This window comes from Ricinus communis, chromosome 1, assembly GCF_019578655.1.
Source record: "Ricinus communis isolate WT05 ecotype wild-type chromosome 1, ASM1957865v1, whole genome shotgun sequence".
NCBI classification, from domain to species: domain Eukaryota; kingdom Viridiplantae; phylum Streptophyta; class Magnoliopsida; order Malpighiales; family Euphorbiaceae; genus Ricinus; species Ricinus communis.
This window is the reverse complement of record NC_063256.1, coordinates 32,813,080-32,836,682: the sequence shown is the minus strand read 5'-3', so window position 1 is coordinate 32,836,682 and position 23,603 is coordinate 32,813,080. Positions and strand designations below refer to the sequence as shown.

The 23,603-nt window shown below is 33.2% G+C and overlaps 1 long non-coding RNA gene across 1 annotated transcript; it reads left to right on the top strand.

Annotated features, from left to right (window-relative positions):
* Positions 1-219: 219 nt before the first annotated feature.
* LOC8261162 lies at positions 220-4,986 on the top strand. Its single transcript, XR_001535045.2, has 2 exons — positions 220-471; positions 4,747-4,986. It is a non-coding gene; the product is annotated as an uncharacterized LOC8261162 (long non-coding RNA).
* The last annotated feature ends 18,617 nt before the right edge of the window (positions 4,987-23,603 follow it).

The window sequence follows — 23,603 nt, the reverse complement described above, 5'->3', positions numbered from 1 at the left end:
AGAGACCCTAAGTGGCCTCTTTGGACCCTAGTTAGATTGTTTATTATTTACTTGCTTTCATGCCCCAAGGCCATTGCTTGTAATTAATTTTCCTAATTGCTCCATTATCTTAAATCCTTTTCTAGTTTTTTACTCCTTTCTCTTTCTATGTATTGAGACAAGCATAACCAACAGTAAGTAGTTTTATCCTTATTATGACACTTGTAACATCCTTACTTGTCTTTGTAATTAGGGCTACATCATGCATTTGTATATATACTAAAGTTATACCTCAGCTGCATTTTATCACAGCTGAGATTTGTCCAGTACACAACTTATCTTTATATTCTTCCCTTGTTATGAGAGCCCTCATGGCTAACGCCGGCAATAAAACAGCCACCACATGAAAGAACCAATCCAAGGAGGACTTCTCAACATCAAAAACTACAAATGTGACAATCCAGAGCATCATTAAAGCTGCCAGTAACTCAGGTAACCCTCTCGGGTCCTATTGCACTGTGAAGTTGAATCATGACAACTACTTGTTGTGGAATAACATGGTTCTTCCTGTTATTAAAGGAAATAAGATAGAAGGCTTTATCACTAGTGGCAGACCTTGTCCACCTAAGTTTATTAAAGTTGCAGTAGACAATACAACAGATGTGAATCTTATCATAAACTTAGACTATGAAGAATGAGTTGCTCAAAATCAAATACTCCTTGGATGACTCTACGAGTCTATAGATCTTAAAGTAGCTGTTGAAGTCATGGGAAGTGCAACTTCTAAGGAGCTGTAGGACTCCATCAAGGAGCTCTTTAGAATGAAAACCAGATCTAATATAATCTATATTATAAACGAGAGTTCAATAAGATATAAAAGGGCAACCTTAATGTGGCTGACTACTTCAAAAATATAAAGAAACTTGTTGACAATGTGGCTCTGTCAGGGCATCCTATAAGCATTAAAGATCATGTTTCACAAGTGATATCTGGATTACACTCATTTGAGTATAATCCAATGGTCCGTCAGATCACAGAAAGAGAAAATATAAGCTGGATAGAACTTTAATCCAAGCTCTTTAGATATGACAAAAGGTCGAGACAACTTAATGCTAGAATAACCTCAATTAATCTAAGGCAACAAATAGCCACCTATGCTAGCACTAGAGGTGGAGGAAATCAAAGCTATGGAAATAGGAATCAACAACAATCTCAATCTCACGGAAGGAACTATAACATCAATAATAACAATGCTGGAAATAGAGGTGGTAGAACCAACATCAGAGGTGGAAGAGCAAACAGAGACAAAAGCAGGAATAATAATAGCGGACCAATTTGTCAAGTTTGTGGCAAAATTGGTCACATTATTGCATATTTCTATTACAAGTATGATAACAATTACATGGGAGCACCTCCTCAATCTGCTAAGCCCATTCAATAACAATAATTTACTTATATGGAAACACAACAAGTGATCAATGATCCTGCTTGGTATATGGATTTAGGAGCCAACAACCATGTTACTAATGATGAAGGTAATCTAGACAACAACGAAGACTACACTAGCCATTTTATAGTTGGAAATGGAGAAAGATTGAAAATCGATCATGTTAGCAACACTGCTACACCAACCTTAAATAACAATAAAACTCTTATAATGAAAAAAAATTCTCCATGTTCCTAAAATTGAAAAGAATTTAATAATTATCTTTCAATTAATCGACTGCAACGACATTAATGTTTCTTTTGATGTTAGTGGTTGTGATGTGAAGGAAAAAACAACATCTCAGGTCCTACTGCAAGGGAGGCTTAAAGATGGTCTGTACCAACTAGCACCCACACCTTCTTTCAAAAACAAGTCCCTCAAGCATCAAGCTCATTTTTTCAGAATCCACCTTACGAATTCCCAACCATGTTCTTAGTTCTAGAAGAGTCAAGTCTAGTGACAAGTCAAAGTTTGTTTGTTCTCAAGAAAGGGTTTGGCATATTCGTCTAGGTCATCCCTTAAATAAGATTCTAGCTAGAGTTCTAATGTCTTCTGAGCAAAAATTTACTATCAAGGAAAACACTAGTTTCTGCCATACTTGCCAGTATGGTAAATCTCACCTTCTTCCCTTTAATATCTCATAATCACATGCCATGAATCCTCTAGAACTCATCTTTACTGATTTATAAGGACCATCACCTATAGCCTCATCATCTTGATACAAATACTACATCCTCTTTCTTGATGACTACACACGATACACTTAGCTCTACCTTTTAAAACTAAAATTGGATGCTATTAATGCTTTTATTCAATTCAAAACCTTCATTGAAAAGCAACTAGACAAATAAATTAGAAAACATCCAATTTGACATTGATGGTGAATATACTAGCTTTACCACTTTTCTCCAAGAACATGGCATTCAATATAGATACTCATGTCCCTTTACCTCAGCTCAGAATGTGAGAGCTGGAAGAAAACGCAGACACTTGGTGGAATGCCTCTAAAAGAATTGGATAAAAGCATTTCAGACAGATATGTTTCTCATTAATAAACTGCCCACTCGCATTCTGGAACATCTATCTCCAATTCAAAAACTCCATAGGAAAACTCCCAACTACTTGTCCCTAAAAACCTTTGGTTGTGCTTGTTTTCCATTCCTCAGACCTTACAAAGACCACAAATTCCAATTTCACTCCACCAAATGTGTCTTTCGAGGCTATAGTGAGTCTTACAAAGGCTACAAATGCATTAGTTCAACAAGAAGGATTTACATATCAAGACATGTGATTTTCAATAAACAAAAGTACTTTTTCAAATTAGGTTTCCTCAACACTAGTACTCTAAGAACTCAAACTATTGTCTCACCTCTAAATTGGTTAGTTATTCCTTAAAGTCAATTTATCCAACCAAGACCTATTACAACTATAACAGCGGGTATAGAACTCCAAGCATCTCATGCAGTTTCATCAACTCAGTCTCTTACCTCTTTCACACAATAATTAAATCAAGCTTAATCTCCTTTGCATCTGATGTTTGAAGGGGAAATATGAACTCACATAGTAGATCCAACAGTTCAAGCATAATAATGGTTCTGATTCTAATGGTAATACTAATGGTTCTTATCAAGGTCAGTAAGGTATTGAAGCATCCAATAGAATTATGGGTGATGAAGTTGCAAAATAATAAGCTGACAATGCTAGTGACCACCAAAATACTGGACATTAGATGACCATAAGAGCTAAAGTTGGTGTTCATAAACCTATAAAAATTTTCCTCATATAGTGAGTGAACCAATGTCCATTAATGAAGCTCTAGTCTCTAAACACTGGAGAGCTATTATGCAGGAGGAACTTGATGCCCTTAAGAGGAACAACACATGCATCTTAGTCCTACAACAACCAACTCAGAATGTTGTTGGTAATAAATGGGTATTCAGAGTGAAAAACAACATAGATGGTACCTTTTAGAGATGCAAAGCTAGGTTAGTGGCTAAAGGTTTCATCAAACTCCTGGTATAGACTTCAGTGAAACCTTCACTCCAGTAGTTAAAGCCTCAACTGTTAGAGTGATTCTTACCTTAGCTATCTCAAGAAGCTGGACTATAAGGCAGCTTGATATAAATAAGCTTTCCTAAATGGAAGCATTGAGGAAGTTGTCTATATGTACTAACCTGAAGGTATTGAAGACAAAAGCAAGCCAAACCATGTTTGCAAACTCAACAAGGCCCTATATGGACCAAAATCGGCTCCAAGGGCATGCTTTGAAAAATTAAGGACAACTCTTCTCAATTGGAAATTTAAAAAGTCTAAGTCATATACCTCTTTATTATACTATTATGATAAGATGCAAATCATACTGGTGTTGATCTATGTGGATGACATGATTATTACTAGAAATGACTCTAAGTCCCTATAAGAATTCATTGACAAATTGAACGTGATGTTTGCCTTAAAGGATCTCAGTGATCTCCATCTGCTATTGGGCATTGAAGTTGTCAAAGATGATACTGGCATATACTTGACACAAACCAAGTATATAGAAGACATATTGAGAAGGACTGATATGCATAATGCAAAACCTCTAACTACTCCAGCTATGATTAGTAAGAAGTTGACAGCAAATGATGGTGAGCCTATGCAAAATCCCTCTTTATATAGAAGTGTTATAGGAGCTCTACAGTATACAACTCATACAAGACCAAATCTCACATAGTAAACAAACTAAGCCAATTCCTATAAAAAAATATCTTACTGATAAACACTGGCAAGCCTTGAAAAGATATCTAAGATATCTAAAGGCAACAAAAGACATGGGATTACACATAAAACCTTATGATAGACTTGTTATCTCTAGATACTCAGATGCAGATTGGGCTTGCTCCTTAGAAGATAGAAGATCAATTGTTGGTATATGTGTTTACATTAGTGACACACTTGTTTTATGGAGCTCCAAGAAGTAGCCTGTGGTTTCAAGATCAAGCACAGAGTTAGAGTACAGAGCCTTGGCTGAAATGGCATGTGAAATAACTTGGCTTGAATCATTACTAAAAGAATTATCATTTCCTTTGCTTGACACATCAATAACTTGGTATGATAACATTAGTGCTAGTGCACTTGCAAGCAATCCTATGTTTCACTCGAGAATAAAACATATTGAGGTTGACATTCATTTTGTTCGAGAAAAAATGTTAGAGAAGAAACTTGAAGTCAGATATGTGCCTTCCTAAGATCAAATAGTTGATTGCCTAACAAAATCCCTTTCTCATACTCAATTCCAGATTATGAGAGCCAAACTTGGAGTGGTGAACAGACCTCTACCACTGCCAAGTTTGAGGAGGAATATTGAGACAAGCATAACTAACGGCAAGTAGTTTTTTCCCTTATGTAAATGAGTTGACAACTCATATCCCTTTATCCTCATTAAGAAACTTGTAACATCCTTACTTGTCTTTATTATTAGGGCTGCATCATGTGTTTTTATATATACTAAAGTTATACATCAACTGCATTTTGTCATAGCTGGGATTTTTCTAGCACATAACTTATCTTTATATTCTTCTCTTTATGTATGTTTATTTTATTGCATTAGGTTTCACCTCACATATTTAAGGGACTAAAAGCAATCTAGGATCTTATAAATGACTTGCTCATATGTTTGTAATCAAAATGGATGAAGCTTACTAATGTAAGCTTCTCGCGCCTTACATTTGTATTCACATTAAAATGATAAGATTAAAAGAATTCAACATCTAAATTTGATTTGGTCACCTTTGCATATGAAAATAAAACCTAAGGTACCAAAGTACCTCCCACTAGGACTAGTTTTAGGTACCAATGTACCTCCTTCTAAGGCTAGTTAACATATAAATATACCTTTTTCCTATGTTAGAATTGCTTTGCTCAACTTACATGTTAAAAAAGATATAAAAAAGGGTATGTGTTTAAAATAAGAAAAAAGGACTAGGTTAAGGTGATTTTATTAAGCTAGGCAAAGACTCGTTTACTCTAATGGAGGCTAAGCTCAAACTTAGGTGAATGGGGGCACTTCACAACCTTCCCTATTCATATCTAATTTTTTGAACCTAGAATCTCTGTTAGAGATGAAGAATCTTAGGCTCTTCACAAGGGATAAAAAGTCGTCATCCTTATCCTCATGACTTGTCTCGATATTTCAGGTTATGACTCCAGTTTTTCAATCGTCCATCCTCCGCCGGATCTCGCCGGAAAAACCCAAAAACGCCGGCTGCCACCATTTTCTCTCTCCACCGGATCTTCCGTCTCCGGCCACCACAGGCGTTGCCGCTGCTGCCAAAAGAGAGCCCTTGCCGAGAGGAGCCGATCGCCACTCGACTCGACCGCCAACACCGGAACGCCGGAACGGCCTCGGAAGCCGCTCTCTACGCGATTGCCAGACGCTGCTTCTCCGCCGCCGGCTTCACGCTAACCCGACGGCCGACTGGCCGCCACCGACGACGCACATCGCCGCCTTCCTCCTCTTCTTCTTCGGCCATCACCCTCTCTCTCTCTCTCTCCCGATCTACTTTCTCTCTCCCCGATTTTCTTTCCTTTCAATATCGACATTAGGCCCCCGAACTTTTTCTTATTGCAATTTGGTCCCTCAACTTTCTTTTTAGCCTTTCAATTAAGCCCTTAACTATTTAATTTGGGCCAAATCCGAATTATTGAAAATACACAATTACAAAAATACCCCTGACCGATATATTTATTTACAAAAATACCAAGCTCACAAATTTCCATTAAAACCCCATAAAAATAACATTATACTTTCAATCCTTATTCCAAAATAAATTTCCAATTTAGTCCTAACACACAATTAAATTAAATAATCGATTTCCAACTTAAAATTTAATACTACTAATCAATTATAATACCAATTTTTCCAAAATTCTTTTATAAACATCCTTTACAATTCTACCATAATTTTTCAATATATAATTTTACTTATATAAATATGCATTTGGAAAAAAAATTTGAATAACCAAAATATAATCATTTCAAATTAAACCCAATAATAATGAAGCTAAAATTAACTTAAATAAAAACTCATTATTAAATATATAAAAATTCCGGGTGTTACATTCTCCCCCCCTTAAAAAAAAATTTGACCTCGAATTTTAAAAGAAAAGGGGCTACATTCTAAGACTGAAACTAATTAGGAACCTCTCTGACTAAAATCCAAAAGCGTCCTTTATTATCTAACATGGGGCCTACAGCTCCACAAACTTACTCTCTCAGCAACTCAACTCGTCATCCAGAGAATTCTCAAGCTAACACTATTTACTTTGAAAATTTTACTTATTTATTTACTTTATAATCATCACTGATAAAAGCTTTATTATCTTGGAAAAATACTTTTATAAAATCGTAAAATCTCTAGTCATTTTTCTTTATATAAAATTCTACAATATCGCGCGCCAGGGTGATGATGCCCCCTATCACCAAGGGTTGCAATGCACGATGTATGATGCATGTCCTAAAATGAATTTATGCATGCCTAACAGTGAAATGCCATAATGCATTCTTACGGGATCAAGCAATATTGAATTTTAAAACACTTGTTCTACTTAGAAAAATAAATAATGTTCGCTTAAGTTTCTCCGGATTCGAAAGGCCTCGAAAATACTCCCGCCACCTTTCTTAAGCTTCTTACAACCACAAACTCAACCATAAAGCTCTGATATCTACTCGACTTCCCAGGCACTAACTTCGGCGCTACTCAATAAGACGATGCCTGATGCGATGACGAGGCAGTCCATGACACGACTGCAACCACGCTCTACACTAAAACTGATCATGCGGTGCCCACCGTCAAACCACAATCAAAGCTTCTAAAGGCGGATCGCACTAATCACTTGAAGAAACGTACGAGTCTATCGCGGCCGGATCCTCCCATCGCTACAACACATTCTCATGACAAAGACCAAAGACAAGCTTACAAGAAAGGAAAGACCGACTCTCTAACGATTGAAGGCCGAGACACCGGAGTCAATGAAAACAACAAGACGGACATGATCCTAACTCCGCGGTGCCAAGAAAAATCTTAACTTAGGTCGAAGGAAATCTAAACCTAAGCTCGATACCAACTTTGTCACGACCCCACCTTGGGCCCGTGGCCCAGACTAGGGAATGGGTAGGCTTAAGGCCACCGAAACCCGTAGTAAGCCCCGACACTCACCGGATTTAAACAAATCTCATCTCAAATAATATTATTAAAGCCACAATTTATCTTAATAGTTACACTTTACAAAATTACTTCGGTCTACCAGAAAAATTAGGCGAGACCCGAAGCTCAGAAAATTTACAACTGATACATCTACTATTACTACTGCGGAGAATCTAAGATTTACCAATTTACATACCAAATCAAATACATCACCCGATGATGAAGGAGTCGGATTCTTGAATAAGAGTCGCGAGAGGACTAATACCACGAATCTAAAAATAAGAAAATGAGACTGTCCGGTCTCCAAGAGTGAGTTAAAATCAAATAATCCGGGGACTATTGCTTCTTCTAAAAAAAAACATAGATTATTCAAATCGATATCAAACCATACTATAATCATACCCTACTATTTCCTTCACATAAAATATTAATCATTCGAATCAAAATATCAACCATGCACGTAAATACAATCCATATTATAATCATACCTAAAAATTAATAAATAAATAAATAAAAATATATTTTTACTTTTACGGGACGAGTGGCTCGGTAGAACCCTAAACCCCAAAATCTAGTAGCCATTCGGCTCTCTTAATCCAATAAGACTGGCGCCCCCGAGAGCAATGCTCGACCGGGGACCTTACCTCCGGTCACTTAAGTATCCAAATAAGAAATCTAGTAGCCATTCGGCTCTCTTAATCCAATAAGATCGGGCGCCCCCGAGAGCAATGCTCGACCAGGGACCTTACCTCCACCGGTCACTTAAGTATCCAAATAAGCCGCCCCCGAGAGCAATGCTCGACCAGGGACCTTACCTCCGACGAATTTACACAAATCAGCCCGGAGAGCCATGCTCGACTGGTGGCAAACCCATAACAATCTGATTACATGTCCATGATCATTACCGGTGCGCACGCGGTCCTGATGTAACCCATCAGGCGACATGTTCTACAAGCCACGTTTCCCAAATCGCAATTACCACATTTAATAAATATCATTGTCTAATGAAATCATTCGACACATATCGAAATAAAGATTAAAAATTTAGGATAAGGCAACGTGCAATTCGTGTCGACAGAATAATAATATCTGTATTATTATAACGTTACTAATAATAATATTTATATTATTTTCAATAATTAATAATCAAGTAAAATTATTTATGTTGTGATACTAATAACCATATTATGCATAAACTTCCAAAATATCATATTAAAATCAGACTTAGCAATAGTACAATGATTAAATGACTTTAACTCACACGATTGGGCGACCTCCTAGCTCTGCTCCAGTGCCTCGATTGGAGCGAGCCGAACAAACGGACAATCTAGTCACGGAAAACAATTTATCAAAACGCTGAGACAATCGATCATTAATCCTAGGTCTAGACTCCTAGGACTGACTGTCTAAGAATCTCGACTCGGGAGAATTCTACCGAAAATCCGGCAGAACCTCCCCTACAACACGAACATTACCCCCCGTAAAAACGGGTCCAGGACCTGCCAAAAGAACACTTCAAATATCCAACAATTCAAACAATAGGAGTCGGGTCCCCAAACTTCACTATTTCCCGACTCCGCCACACATCACAAAAACACAACTATGGCAGGCAAACTGACAATTATTTATGACTCACAAAAATCATCAAATACTCAATATAATCCAATAGACACAATTAAACCAAGAATTCCAAAATCAACAGGCCAAAGATAATTACCGAGACGCTCGATCGCTCGGTCGACTCGCCTCCAGCCGCCGGAGTCCGATCGACGATCCGAACACACCATCGGACTCACAACGACGCGCTGATGATGATCCCCGCTTTCAATTTTTCGATCTGACACCCGATCATCCGGAGAAATTTGCGGACGATCTCGACCGTCGATTTGCAAACGAAGTCCGATCGCCACGAAACCAGTGCCATCGCGAAGCTTGAGCTGAGGAGAGTCGGGATACGTCCTCCGATCGTCCATCCTCCGCCGGATCTCGCCGGAAAAACCCAAAAACGCCGGGCTGCCACCATTTTCTCTCTCCACCGGATCTTCCGTCTCCCGGCCACCACAAAGAGAGCCCTTGCCGAGAGGAGCCGATCGCCACTCGACTCGCCAACACCCGAACGGCCCTCCGGGCCTCCCACGCGTGATTTTGCCGCCAGACGTTCTTCGCCGCATGCTCGCCCCACGCTAACCGGCCTCCGACGGCCAACCCGCGCACTTCCGAAGCCGCCACCGACGACGCACATCGCCGCCTTCCTCCTCTTCTTCTTCGGACATCACCCTCTCTCTCTCTCCCGATCTACTTTCTCTCTCCCCGATTTTCTTTCCTTTCAATATCGACATTAGGCCCTCGAACTTTTTCTTATTGCAATTTGGTCCCTCAACTTTCTTTTTAGCCTTTCAATTAAGCCCTTAACTATTTAATTTGGGCCAAATCCGAATTATTGAAAATACACAATTACAAAAATACCCCTGACCGACATATTTATTTATAAAAATACCAAGCTCACAAATTTCCATTAAAAGCCCATAAAAATAACATTATACTTTCAATCCTTATTCCAAAATAAATTTCCAATTTAGTCCTAATACACAATTAAATTAAATAATCAATTTCCAACTTAAAATTTAATACTACTAATCAATTATAATACCAATTTTCCCAAAATTCTTTTATAAACATCCTTTACAATTCTACCATAATTTTCCAATATATAATTTTACTTATATAAATATGCATTTGGAAAAAAAATTTGAATAACCAAAATATAATCATTTCAAATTAAACCCAATAATAATGAAGCTAAAATTAACTTAAATAAAAACTCATTATTAAATATATAAAAATTTCGGGTGTTACAATTACTTTCTTCACAGAAAATATTAATCATTCGAATCAATATATCAACCATGCACGTAAATACAATCCATATTATAATCATACCATAATAAATAAATAAATGAATAAATAAAAATATATTTTTACTTTTACGGGACGAGTGGCTCGGTGAGAACCCTAACCCCAAATTCTAACGACCATTTTGGCTCTCTTAATCCAATAAGATCATGCCCCCGAGAGCAATGCTCGACCAGGGACCTTACTTTCAAAGATGGTCACTTAAGTATCCAAATAAGCTTGCCCCGAGAGCAATGCTCGACCAGGACCTTACCTCCCATGAATTTACACAAATCAGCCCAGAAAGCCATGCTCGACCAGGGCAAACCCATAAAAATCTTATTACATGTCCATGATCATTACCGGTGCGCACGCGGTCCTGATGTAACCCATCAGGTGGCATGTTCTACGAAAGCCACATTTCCCAAAATGCAATCATCACATTTAATAAATATCATTGTTTAATGAAATCATTCAACACATATCGAAATAAAGATTAAAAATTTAGGATAAGGCTACGTGCAATTCGTGTCGACAGAATAATAATATATGTATTATTATAACATTACTAATAATAATATTTATATTATTTTCAATAATTAATAGTCCAGTGAAATTATTTACGTTGCGATACTAATAACCATATTATGCATAAACTTTCAAAATAGCATATTAAATCAGACTTAGCAATAGTGCAATGATTAAATGACTTTAACTCACTGGTTTAGGGCGACCTCCTAGCTCTGCTCCGGTGCCTCGGTTGGAGCGAGCCGAACAAACGGACAATCTAGTCATAGAAAACAATTTATCAAAATGCTGAAACAATCAATCATTAATCCTAGGTCTAGACTCCTAGGACTGACTGCCTAAGAATCTCGACTCAGGAGAATTCTACCGAAAATCCGGCAGAACCTCCCCTACAACACGAACATTACCCCCCGTAAAAACGGGTCCAGGACCTGCCAGAAAAACACTCCAAATATCCAACAATTTAAACAACGGGAGTCGGGTCCCCAAACTTCACTATTTCCCGAATTCGCCACACAGCACAAAATACGAGGCAGGCAAATTGACAGACAATTATTTTTGACTCACAATATCATCAAATAATCAATATAACCCAATAGACACAAATTTAAAATCAAAGGATTTCCAAGATCAACGGCCAGAGAAAATTACCGAGACGCTTGGTCGACTCGCCTCCGGCCGCCGGAGTCCGATCGACGATCTGGACACACCATCGGACTCACAACGACGCACTGACGATGATCCCCACTTCTGATTTTTCGATCTGACACTCGATCATCCGGAGAAATTTGCGGACGATCACGCACGTCGATTTGCAAACGTAGCCCGATCGCCACGAAACTGGTCCCAATGCGAAGCTTGAGCTGATGAGTGTCGGGATACGTCCTCCGATCGTCCATCCTCCGCCGGAGCTCGCCAGAAAAACTGAAAAACGCGGATGCCCCCTACTTTCTCTCTCCACCGGATCTTCCGTCTCCGGCCACCACAGGCGTTGCTGCTACTGCCAAAAGAGAGCCCTTGCCGAGAGGAGCCGATCGCCACTCGACTCGGCCGCCAACACCGTCGGAAATGGCCGGAACGGCCTCCCGCCCCTACGCGCGATTCCATTGCCGAACTGTTTCTCCGGCCACCACCACGACGCACGCCGCCGCCTTCCTCTTCTTCTTCTTCGGCCATCACCCTCTCTCTCTCTCTCCCGATCTACTTTCTCTCTCCCCGATCCCATTCCTTTCAATATCGATATTAGGCCCCCGAACTTTTTCTTATTATAATTTGGTCCCTCAACTTTCTTAATTACTTACAATTTCATCCTGCAGAATTCCAAATTAACCCCTAAACTTTCCTTTATCCTTTCAATTAAGCCCTTAACTAATTAATTTGGGCCAAAACCGAATTATTGAAAATACACAATTATAAAAATATCCCTGACCGACATATTTATTTACGAAAATACCAAACTCACAAATTTTCATTAAACCCTCACAAAAATAAAATTATACTTTTAATCCTTATTCCAAAATAATCCTCCAATTAAATCCTATACACAATTAAATTAAATAATCAATTTCCAACTCAAAATTTAATACTACTAATCAATTATAATACCAATTTTCTCCAAAATTCTTTTATAAACATCCCTCACAATTTCTATCATAATTTTCCAATATATAATTTTATTTATATATATATACATTTGGAAAAATTTTTAATAACCAAATAAAAATATAAATTATTCCTCAAATAATTTATTTAATTAACTCCTTAAAAATCAAACTAATTGGATATGGAAAATAACTCATTTGTTTGTCTAACATAAAAATTCAAAATTTATATTTAAATCATTCCAATTAAACCGAATAAAAATTAAGCTAAAATTAACTTAAATAAAACTCATTATTAAATATATAAAAATTCCGGTTCTTACACCTGAGGTGCATGAATTCAAACAAAAATAATTGATATTATTGTATTTACTTTAAATTAATTTTTATTATAATAATATATTGTTGCAGGTTGAATGGACCATTTAAAAAATTACTAGGCTGCAAGTTGAAAAATCTGTCTTATTCGCAATATTGAATTCAAAAAAATATAAAAATAGAAAAACAATTCAGAAGTTGCTTATATTGATAAGAAGGTAATTATTCAATTACTTAAATCATAATTTCTTTTTTAAAAAATATAATATGTAATTTAATTATTTTTTAAAGATATTAAATTCACATGCAAGGCAATGATCAAGAAAGTTGATGTTTCAATCCGATGGTGGTATAAGACAATATCCCAAATGTAAAAGCAGTATCCAAAATTACAGAAATCAAGTCTGGTGCAATAGCTATGGACCATTTAAAAAATCTTCTGAACTTATTGGTATATTCTACTAATAATTTTATTATTTAAACGTTCATCAAATGTAATAATAAAATATTAATATATTAAATATTTTATTAATACAAATTGAATGATATATTGAAAATAATACAGACTTTAAAATATTTCTTATTTTTGGTCGTTTATGACACATTATTTAATCGAATTGCTAGCACATGGCTCTAAGGATAAGTTTTCGCTTCCACCACTAATGACAATGATCTTTGGTCGACAAAACTGTTTGAAATTTTGCTTGATTCCCAGATTCATAATCCTTATAATTTGTCATTTAAAGTGATTTATATTCTTAAAGATGGTGATTCTTCACCTTTAGCTATATCGTCTCGAGTCGCAACTATTCTTAAGAGCTTGATGTTTCTTCAGATACCATAAACTCTACGTCCTAGAATGTTCTCAGTAATCTATAATGATGATTTGGTAGTTGATTAATTTCTTGACGAAATTCCATTAAAAAAATTGTGCACTAGGTAATCAAATTAACTAATACATCATATTATTAATTATATATCATATTTGTTCTAATTATTATATGTTATTTCTAAATATTATAGGTCAACTAAATTAAATAGAATTTTTAATATTTTTTAAATATTAATTTTAAAGTATACTCAAATAGTTAGTTCCAATTTTATATATAGAGAATATATACTTTTAAAATATTAACGTTTATTCATTATGCTACAAACTTTTTGATGCAAAAGCTGGAGTTAGTTTGTCGAACAGGCAAGATGGCAACTTCTTTCAAATATTTAACTTAATTATTTAATAATTTGCTCTAAGATAATGCTTAATTTTGGAAAAATAATACATACTTTGTCTTTATAATATTATAACTTTACAATCCTTATATTTATCATCATCCTTATTTCTTAACCCATAGTTTTAAGTTTTATTCTTAAACTGCGAAACAATGATGCCATAACCAAAGACAATAAACAGGTTTTAGCAGCACTACAATCAATACGGAGTAAAAAATATTTTCCAACTAAATCATCTTCAAATTTTGTAATACATAAAATAATTGATAAAAGTTTTTTTTTAATAGTAGAATATTTAGATTGAGTTTCATTCCATGCTCTAGAGTGGAATCTGACCAAGGACTCTGTATTTTGACTAGGTAACTTTTGTTTAAGAATACCCCCAAAACCTAAATCAGAGGCATCTGTTTCAACTATAAGAAAGGCATATGGATGAGGAATAGACAGACAGGGTAAATGATGAACTTTTTGTTTGATGGTTTGTACAACACGAGTATGTTCTTGTATCCAGGGTTTTGGATTTTTCTTAAGACGATTGAATAAAGGCTTACAGAGAATTCTAATATCCTTGAAAAAATCAGACACATAATTAAGACATCCCAAAAATCTTTGCAGTTGATTTTTGTCTTTAATTTAATCTGAAAATTTAGAAGTAAATTCTAAAACTCTTGAAATTGGTAAAACATTATTTTCAAAAATTTCGTGTCCAAGAAATCTGATTTTTGTTTGACACAATTTCATTTTTGGTGCAGAAATGACTAAACCATTATGTTCAATTATATTACAAAACTTATGCAAATGAGAAAAATGTTGTGCTAATGAATTTGAAAAAACTAAAATATCATCAATGTAAACAATGGTAAATGATTGATGATCATGAAAAATATCATTCATAATTCTTTGGAATTCTGATGGTGCATTTTTTAGTCCAAACGGCATGACATTCCATTCATAATGACCAAAAGGAACATTGAAACCAGTTTTGTAACGATCTTTCTCTTTAATTTCAATTTGCCAAAAACCAGACTTCATGTCAAATTTTGAATAAATTTTTGAATTGTAAAGTTTTTTCAATAAATCTCTTTTATTAGGTATAGGGTATCTGATCCATTCTAAAACTTTATTTAAGGGTTTATAATTTATAACAAGTCTGGGTACACCTCGTTCTCTTTCAGCTCCGTTATAAACATAAAAAGCATAGCAGCTCCAAGGAGAACTAGATTTACAAATTAATCCTTTTTGTAATAATTCATCAATTTCTTTTCTGCAGTGGTTTTCAAGTTCTGCGTTCATATGTATAGCATGTGATCTTGTCGGTATGTTATCTTCATAAAAATCTTTAACATAAGGTAAAGAGATTACATGTTTTTTCCTATTCCAAAAAGCAATTGGAACAGGTGCACATAAGTCATTAGTAAAAAGATTTTCAATATTTTTTATTTTAGCTTTTGTCACATCAAGGTCTAATTCTTCTTTAATTTTTAAAGATAAAATTTCTTTATTTAAAAAAGTAATTTTTTTCTCTTTTGACTAATCAGATCATTAAAAACATAATTTTTCTTTAAAACATTTATATCTTTTTCTTGTTCAGAAAAAATAAATTTAAAACAAATTTCTTTTCCTAATAATCTAATCTTAATACCGTGAGTGTCAAGGCTAAAAACAGAGTTCCAAGAATAACAGTGGCTGAAAGATTTTTAATCAAAATAAAAGAAGTGTGGAAACATAATCCATCATTACAGATTTTAACTTTGGAGAGCTTGTAATTTATTTGCATTCTTGAAACGTCTGCAGTATGTAATTTTTCAGTTGTTTTTTCAAAAAACTGTGTAGGTACAATTCCTTCTTGAATACAATTTTGATCAGCTCCAGAATCAACTAAAGCGATCGTCTCAATTTTAAAATCATTTATAAGAATTCTAACAAAAATAAACCATTTATGAAAATTTACTCTGGCAATATGTGCTAAAAATTCATTAACATGAGAATCATTAGTGTTTTCAGTAAATTTAATAACTTCTTTATTTTTCCCATTTAGTTCCAATTTTAAGATCCTTTCTTTGAAATCTAAATTTTCATTTTTCAAATCATTAATTTCTTGTTTTATATTTTTAATTTTTTCTTGTAAATCCTGAATATTTGGTATAGGATTTCTAGAAGATTTTGGTTCAAATCTATGAAAAATTTCTTTTAAATTATAAGGTACAGGTTCAGATTTTTGGGTCTCGTTATGTAAAACAATATCCCTTAATTTTAAAAAATATTTTTCTTTATCTGTAGGATCATTTATTTTGTCAATTAATTTAAAAAGATCTGAAAGAGTTTCTTTTGATAAAATATTTAAAGTTGAGTTACACCAAGGACCTATACAAATTCCAGGACCTTCACAAGTTTCAAAATCAGTATTAACAGAAGATGTATCACTTTAAACATTTAAATCATTTTCTTCAAAATCACTTAAATCAGAATTTTCAGAATCTGTATGAGATAGTAAAAGATTAGGCATTTGATTTTTAAGTTTGTCAGAGATATCTAAAGTATTGATTTTTTCTTTCATCCTATATTGGGATTTAAAATGACCAACACGTCCACACTTATAGCAAATAGGAGGACTTTTCTTTTTATTATTTTTATTTTTATTTTTGTTTTGAGAAGTGTTTTTGGATGAATAAGATTTTTGAAAATTCGAAGTATTTCTTCTATAATTTTTATTAGAAGATTTTCTTTTCAAATATTTTTTAGTTTTTGAAGAAGGAGCTTGAATACGTTCATAACCGTATTGGGAACAAAAATCTCCCAATTCTTTTTTAGATTGTAAAAACTCATTTTTAATTTTAGCTTTTAATTTCAAATCAGTACATAAAACTAAACCTTCATTATTAATAAAATTAATAATTTCTCCAGATAAAAAACGGAACATTAATTTTAACAGAATTTAAATATTCATAAAATTTTTCTTGAATAGTATCTCTCTCCCCCGTTGAAAAATAATTTTGAAACCATAAAACTTTTTCACGATTTCGTATATGATAATAGTCGGATCGTAAAAAAGGTTTATCTATTTCAAAAGGAGTAGAAAGCATATTTAAAGTTGAAAAGTTTTCCATAGTTGTTGATCTTGAAGGTGACAAAACAGGTTCATCAGAATTTTTATCTTGATCTATGTTAACAGACTCAGTGTAAAAAAGTTGTGGAATCCTATTTTCAAAATCAACTCCTTGTAAATTTGTATTCGAATTTGGAAAACCTGTTGTGTGTGTAGAACGTCTAGAATTTTCAAAAGTAGAAAGTCTAGAGGAAGGTAAAAAAGTAGATGAAAAACTTATTTGAACAGAACCATTAGATTGTTCTAAAATTTGTGAAATTCTAGAATTATTTTCAATAGATTGTGGTTTATTAATTTCTTATAAATCTCAAGTTCCATCTTGAGATAATTAATTCTATTTTAGTCTTTTAGGAACTTGTATTTTAGAATATAAAGGATTAGCTTCAAATAAAATTGTTTCATTTCTTGTTAAAGAATGTTTAGCTCTTGGATCTATAGTTGTCGTCATAACTTTGTAATAAATTCTATAAATGACAGCTATAGATCTTAAATTTTCAGCAAAATCCATGTTTTTAGTTTTAACAGTTAAAATTAAAGTATCTAAAATATTTGAGTCAAATAACGAAACTAAAAAATTTAGATAACAATTAAAATAAACAGGACCATTTGCTAAATTTGATTCAGCCATTGCCAAAAGTGAATTTGAAAAATTCAAATGTCGTGCATTTCTTAAACAGAGAAAAATAGGTATGTCTAAACCAATTCTAAATAAAGGTTTAACAGCAATTTGAACCATGCTTATATGCAAAAATTTAAATTTCTTTTTAATATGTTCATGTAATGCAGATGATGAAAGTAAATGTAAATTTTCATGTGATTTATTTAAAGCAATAGTTTGTTCAGTTTGCTTAATAGAATAATTTTGTGCAAAATCAAAAGTTCCAATACGATAAATACTATTAATGTTTTGCTTAGGGATGGACCAATTATGTAACTGATTTTCTATTTCAGGAATATTAGACTCTTGAACAGTAAATTCTTCAGTATTTAAATCAGAGAGAGAAGAGGAAGAAGCTATTTCTACTACTCGAAATCAAACAATGATGCCATAACCAAAGACAATAAACAGGTAAATAATATTTAGGATAGTGGGACCACCTACCGTGACCACCCTGATCGATTATTGAGAAGACGGGCTGACCAACGGAAAACCAGGCTGACCAACGCTATCTTAAACAGGATAATTACAAGTTTAGTGACTAAGGCTCTGATACCAAATGCGGAGCAGGATCAAAAAATACAGAAATAGAAAGAGAGTAAGTAAGTAAATAGTATAAATTTTTATTGAAAAGAAGATTTTACAAGATTACAAAGATAGAAGAGATAGCAGGGAGGATAGTTCAAGCGTGTCTCCTCTCAACTAATACACACCTATTTATAATAGAGAATAGAACACTATTCGGACTTCAAACAGACTTGAGTCCGTGATATAATTATTATAAAAGACAACAAAGGTAAATAATTGAGATATTTTGTCAAAAAGAAAAAGATTCTTGTCTGCCACTTTGTCTATTATTATCTTCTCAGATAAGGTGCCATTTTGTCAAAAGATTTTTGTCCTTTTGCATCATTGTCTTCTTCTGTTAGCCATAATTTCCATTTAATCAAAAAGCACATCATATTTATCAAGACCGTAGCAATCGTCTTCATTTTGTGGAGTGCAATTAGATCCACCAGTGCTTCCAGAGTTTTCATCATCACTATCTCCAGAGACTTATGATAATGCCTGTTCCAGGGCTGCTTTAAATTCTTTCTTTGTAGTATTTCCAGATAATTTGACTAAGATTTTACTTTTATCAGACAAGAAGTTGAATTGTCCCATGGATTGACTGGTTCCTGAAAGCACAGGATTCTTTCTAGAGAAATGTTTTAGAACCGTTTCTTTGTTGGCTTGAATATCTTTACAGTTGGACCACCATTTAACACTATATTCACGGGTTAAACAAGCGATAGAATTTAAATTAGGAGAAGGTTTGAATGGTTTTACCTTGAACTGCCAAGAGAAAATCCAAGGTAGGTTAAAGGTTTCAGAAAAGATAATCAATTTATCATGCTTAAGGATAGGTAACTTTTCTTTAAAGATAGTAAATCCTTCTATAATCTTAGCAGGTAAAATTTCGAGGCAAAGTCCAAAATATGTCCACCAATCTGAAAACCAATTTGGGAAATTTTTTGAATTGGTTATATGAAACATGAAGAACCAAGAGTGATTCCAATTTCGAAGGTAAAAGGTATTGTACCAGGCTTTTTGGTAGTCAAAGTAATTGTAACAGGGAGGTGTAAAAGTAACAGAAAATTTCTTTGCAGTGTATGGGTTTTGGTTCCAATCTGACAAAATAAGGACTTTCAAGATTCTACATTTTGAATAGGAAATTTTCTCAGGCATGTCACGATCATAGGAATGTTCAATTTCTATGGAGTTGGTATCTAAAAGGATAAGTTCATAAAAAAATTTCAATTTGTAGGGACTTTCGGGAATAAAAAATTGTTCATAAGGGAAAATATGTTGAAATATTTGCTGATAATTGGAATTTTCCATATTTCCATTGAATATTTCATTTTCAAGAATGGTGACGATTTGTTACTGTGGTTTTGTAAAGTACTTTGGTGGTTCTGGTTTAAAAGAACCGCATTTGGTATCAGAGCCTTAGTCACTAAACTTGTAATTATCCGTTTAAGATAGCGTTGGTCAGCCTGGTTTTCCGTTGGTCAGCCCGTCTTCTCAATAATCGATCAGGGTGGTCCCGGTAGGTGGTCTCACTATCCTAAACATTATTTACCTGTTTATTGTCTTTGGTTATGGCATCATTGTTTCGCAGTTTTAGTAGTAGAGAAATAGCTTCTTCCTCTTCTCTCTCTGATTTAAATACTGAAGAATTTACTGTTCAAGAGTCTAATATTCCTGAAATAGAAAATCAGTTACATAATTGGTCCATCCCTAAGCAAAACATTAATAGTATTTATCGTATTGGAACTTTTGATTTTGCACAAAATTATTCTATTAAGCAAACTGAACAAACTATTGCTTTAAATAAATCACATGAAAATTTACATTTACTTTCATCATCTGGATTACATGAACATATTAAAAAGAAATTTAAATTTTTACATATAGGCATGGTTCAAATTGCTGTTAAACCTTTATTTAGAATTGGTTTAGACATACCTATTTTTCTCTGTTTAAGAGATGCACGACATTTGAATTTTTCAAATTCACTTTTGGCAATGGCTGAATCAAATTTAGCAAATGGTCCTGTTTATTTTAATTATTATCCAAATTTTTCAGTTTCGTTATTTAACTCAAATATTTTAGATACTTTAATTTTAACTGTTAAAACTAAAAACATGGATTTTGCTGAAAATTCCAGATCTATAGCTGTCATTTATAGAATTTATTACAAAGTTATGACGACAACTATAGATCCAAGAGCTAAACATTCTTTAACAAGAAATGAAACAATTTTATTTGAAGCTAATCCTTTACATTCTAAAATACAAGTTCCTAAAAGACTAAAATGGAATGAATTATCTCAAGCTGGAACTTGGGATTTACAAGAAATTAACAAACCACAATCTATTGAAAATAATTCTAGAATTTCACAAATTTTAGAACAATCTAATGGTTCTGTTCAAATAAATTTTTCATCTACTTTTTTACCTTCCTCTAGACTTTCTACTTTTGAAAATTCTAGACCTTTTACACACAACACGTTTTTCAAATTCGAATACCAATTTACAAGGAGTTGATTTTGAAAATAGGATTCCACAACCTTTTTACATTGAGTCTGTTAACATAGATCAAGATAAAAATTCTGATGAACCTGTTTTGTCACCTTCAAGATCAACTATGGAAAACTTTTCAACTTTAAATATGCTTTCTACTCCTTTTGAAATAGATAAACCTTTTTTACGATCCGACTATTATCATATACGAAATCATGAAAAAGTTTTATGGTTTCAAAATCATTTTTCAACGGGGGAGAGAGATACTATTCAAGAAAAATTTTATGAATATTTAAATTCTGTTAAAATTAATGTTCCGTTTTTTATCTGGTCTGAAATTTATTGTAACAATAATAATATAGATTTTCCTTTTAAAAATCTTTTTACAAATGATAGAATTTCTAAAATGTGGAATACAACCGTAGGAAACAAACAAATAATCTATATTCATCCACCTTTAGAAGAAGTCAAAATAATTGTTCATGATCAAGAAATAATTGCTTCACCTTTTAAAAAGATAAGCTCTCAAAATGACAACAAACCTCCCTTATTAAAAGATATAAGAAACGTCCAAAATCAAAATAATTATACAAACTAAATTCTTTTTAGAATTGTCTCACAACTTGACAGGATAGAGACATTCAACATAAATAATCAACAAACACCTAGGCCAGGTGGCATACCTATGAAACTAATTTTCCAACCTCACGAAATTCCTGAACAACAACTAATTAAATTAAATGATAAAGATGAAATTTTAAAATAAATAAATTTAAAATTATCCAATCTATCTTTAAAAGAAAAACCTTCTGTTAGCATGCTTAATTCTGAGAAATCTGAACAAAATGAAAACTTTGAAATTAAAGATTTAGAAAGTCAATTTGTTAATGATACTTTTGAAATAAACAAAATATACAATAAAAGAGGATACGACAAACCAAGAACTAGACACTATTATCCTAGACCTACTCCTCCAGCTGTTTTGTTTGAAGAAAGAGTAAACTTTACTCAAGCAAAATATGATGGAGATTCTCTTTATGAATGGAACCTTGATGGTCTATCAGAATATCAAATTTTAAATATGTTACAAGAAATGACCATGGCTTGTACTTCGTACAGAGCCAGATCTATAAATAACACTGATAAAAAAATTGCTCAAATGTTAATTTCCGGGTTTACTGGTCAATTAAAAGGCATGTGGGATAATTATACCTCACTAGAAGATAAATCAAGAATTTTAAATGCAAGAAAAATAGTCATTAAAACTGAAAATCAAACCTCTGTTCAAACTGAAGAAGAAGATGCTGTTGCAACTTTACTTTTCGCTATTACAAAATATTTTATTGGTGAACCTAATCAATATCAAATTCGATCTTCTGAAATTCTTTCAAATTTAACTTGTCCTAAACTTCAAGATTTTTGCTGGTACAAAGATGTCTTTTTAACTAAAGTTTTTTCCCGAACTGATTGCAATCATAGTTTTTGGAAAGAAAGATTTATTGCTGGTTTACCTAAATTATTTGCTCAAAAGGTTAGAACAAGAATTAGAGATTTTTATGGAAATGTTATTCCTTATGATACTTTAACTTATGGAGAAATTAATAATTTTATTAATAATGAAGGTTTAGCTTTATGTACTGATTTGAAATTAAAAGCTAAAATTAAAATTAAGTTTTTACAATCTAAAAAAAAATGTGAGATTTTTGTTCCCAATACGGTTATGAACGTATTCAAGCTCCTTCTTCAAAAACTAAAAAATATTTGAAAAGAAAATCTTCTAATAAAAATTATAGAAGAAATACTTTGAATTTTCAAAAATCTTCTTCATCCAAAAACACTTCTCAAAATAAAAATAAAAATAAAAATAATAAAAAGTAAAGTCCTCCTATTTGCTATAAGTGTGGACGTGTTGGTCATTTTAAATCCCAATGTAGGATGAAAGAAAAAATCAATACTTTAGATATCTCTGACAAACTTAAAAATCAAATGCTTAATCTTTTACTATCTGATACAGATTCTGAAAATTCTGATTTAAGTGATTTTGAAGAAAATGATTTAAATATTTTAAGTGATACATCTTCTATTAATACTGATTTTGAAACTTGTAAAGGCCCTGGAATTTGTACAGGTCCTTGTTGTAACTCAACTTTAAATGTTTTATCAAAAGAAACTCTTTCAGATTTTTTTGAATTAATTGACAAAATAAATGATCCTACAGATAAAGAAAAATATTTTTTAAAATTAAGGGATATTGTTTTACATAACGAGACCCAAAAATCTGAACCTGTACCTTATAATTTAAAATAAATTTTTCATAGATTTGAACCAAAATCTTCTAGAAATCCTACACCAAATATTCAGGATTTACAAGAAGAAATTAAAAATATAAAACAAGAAATTAATGATTTGAAAAATGAAAATTTAGATTTCAAAGAAAGGATCTTAAAATTGAAACTAAATGGGAAAAATAAAGAAGTTATTGAATTTACTAAAAACACTAATGATTCTCATGTTAATGAATTTTTAGCACATATTACCAGAGTAAATTTTCAT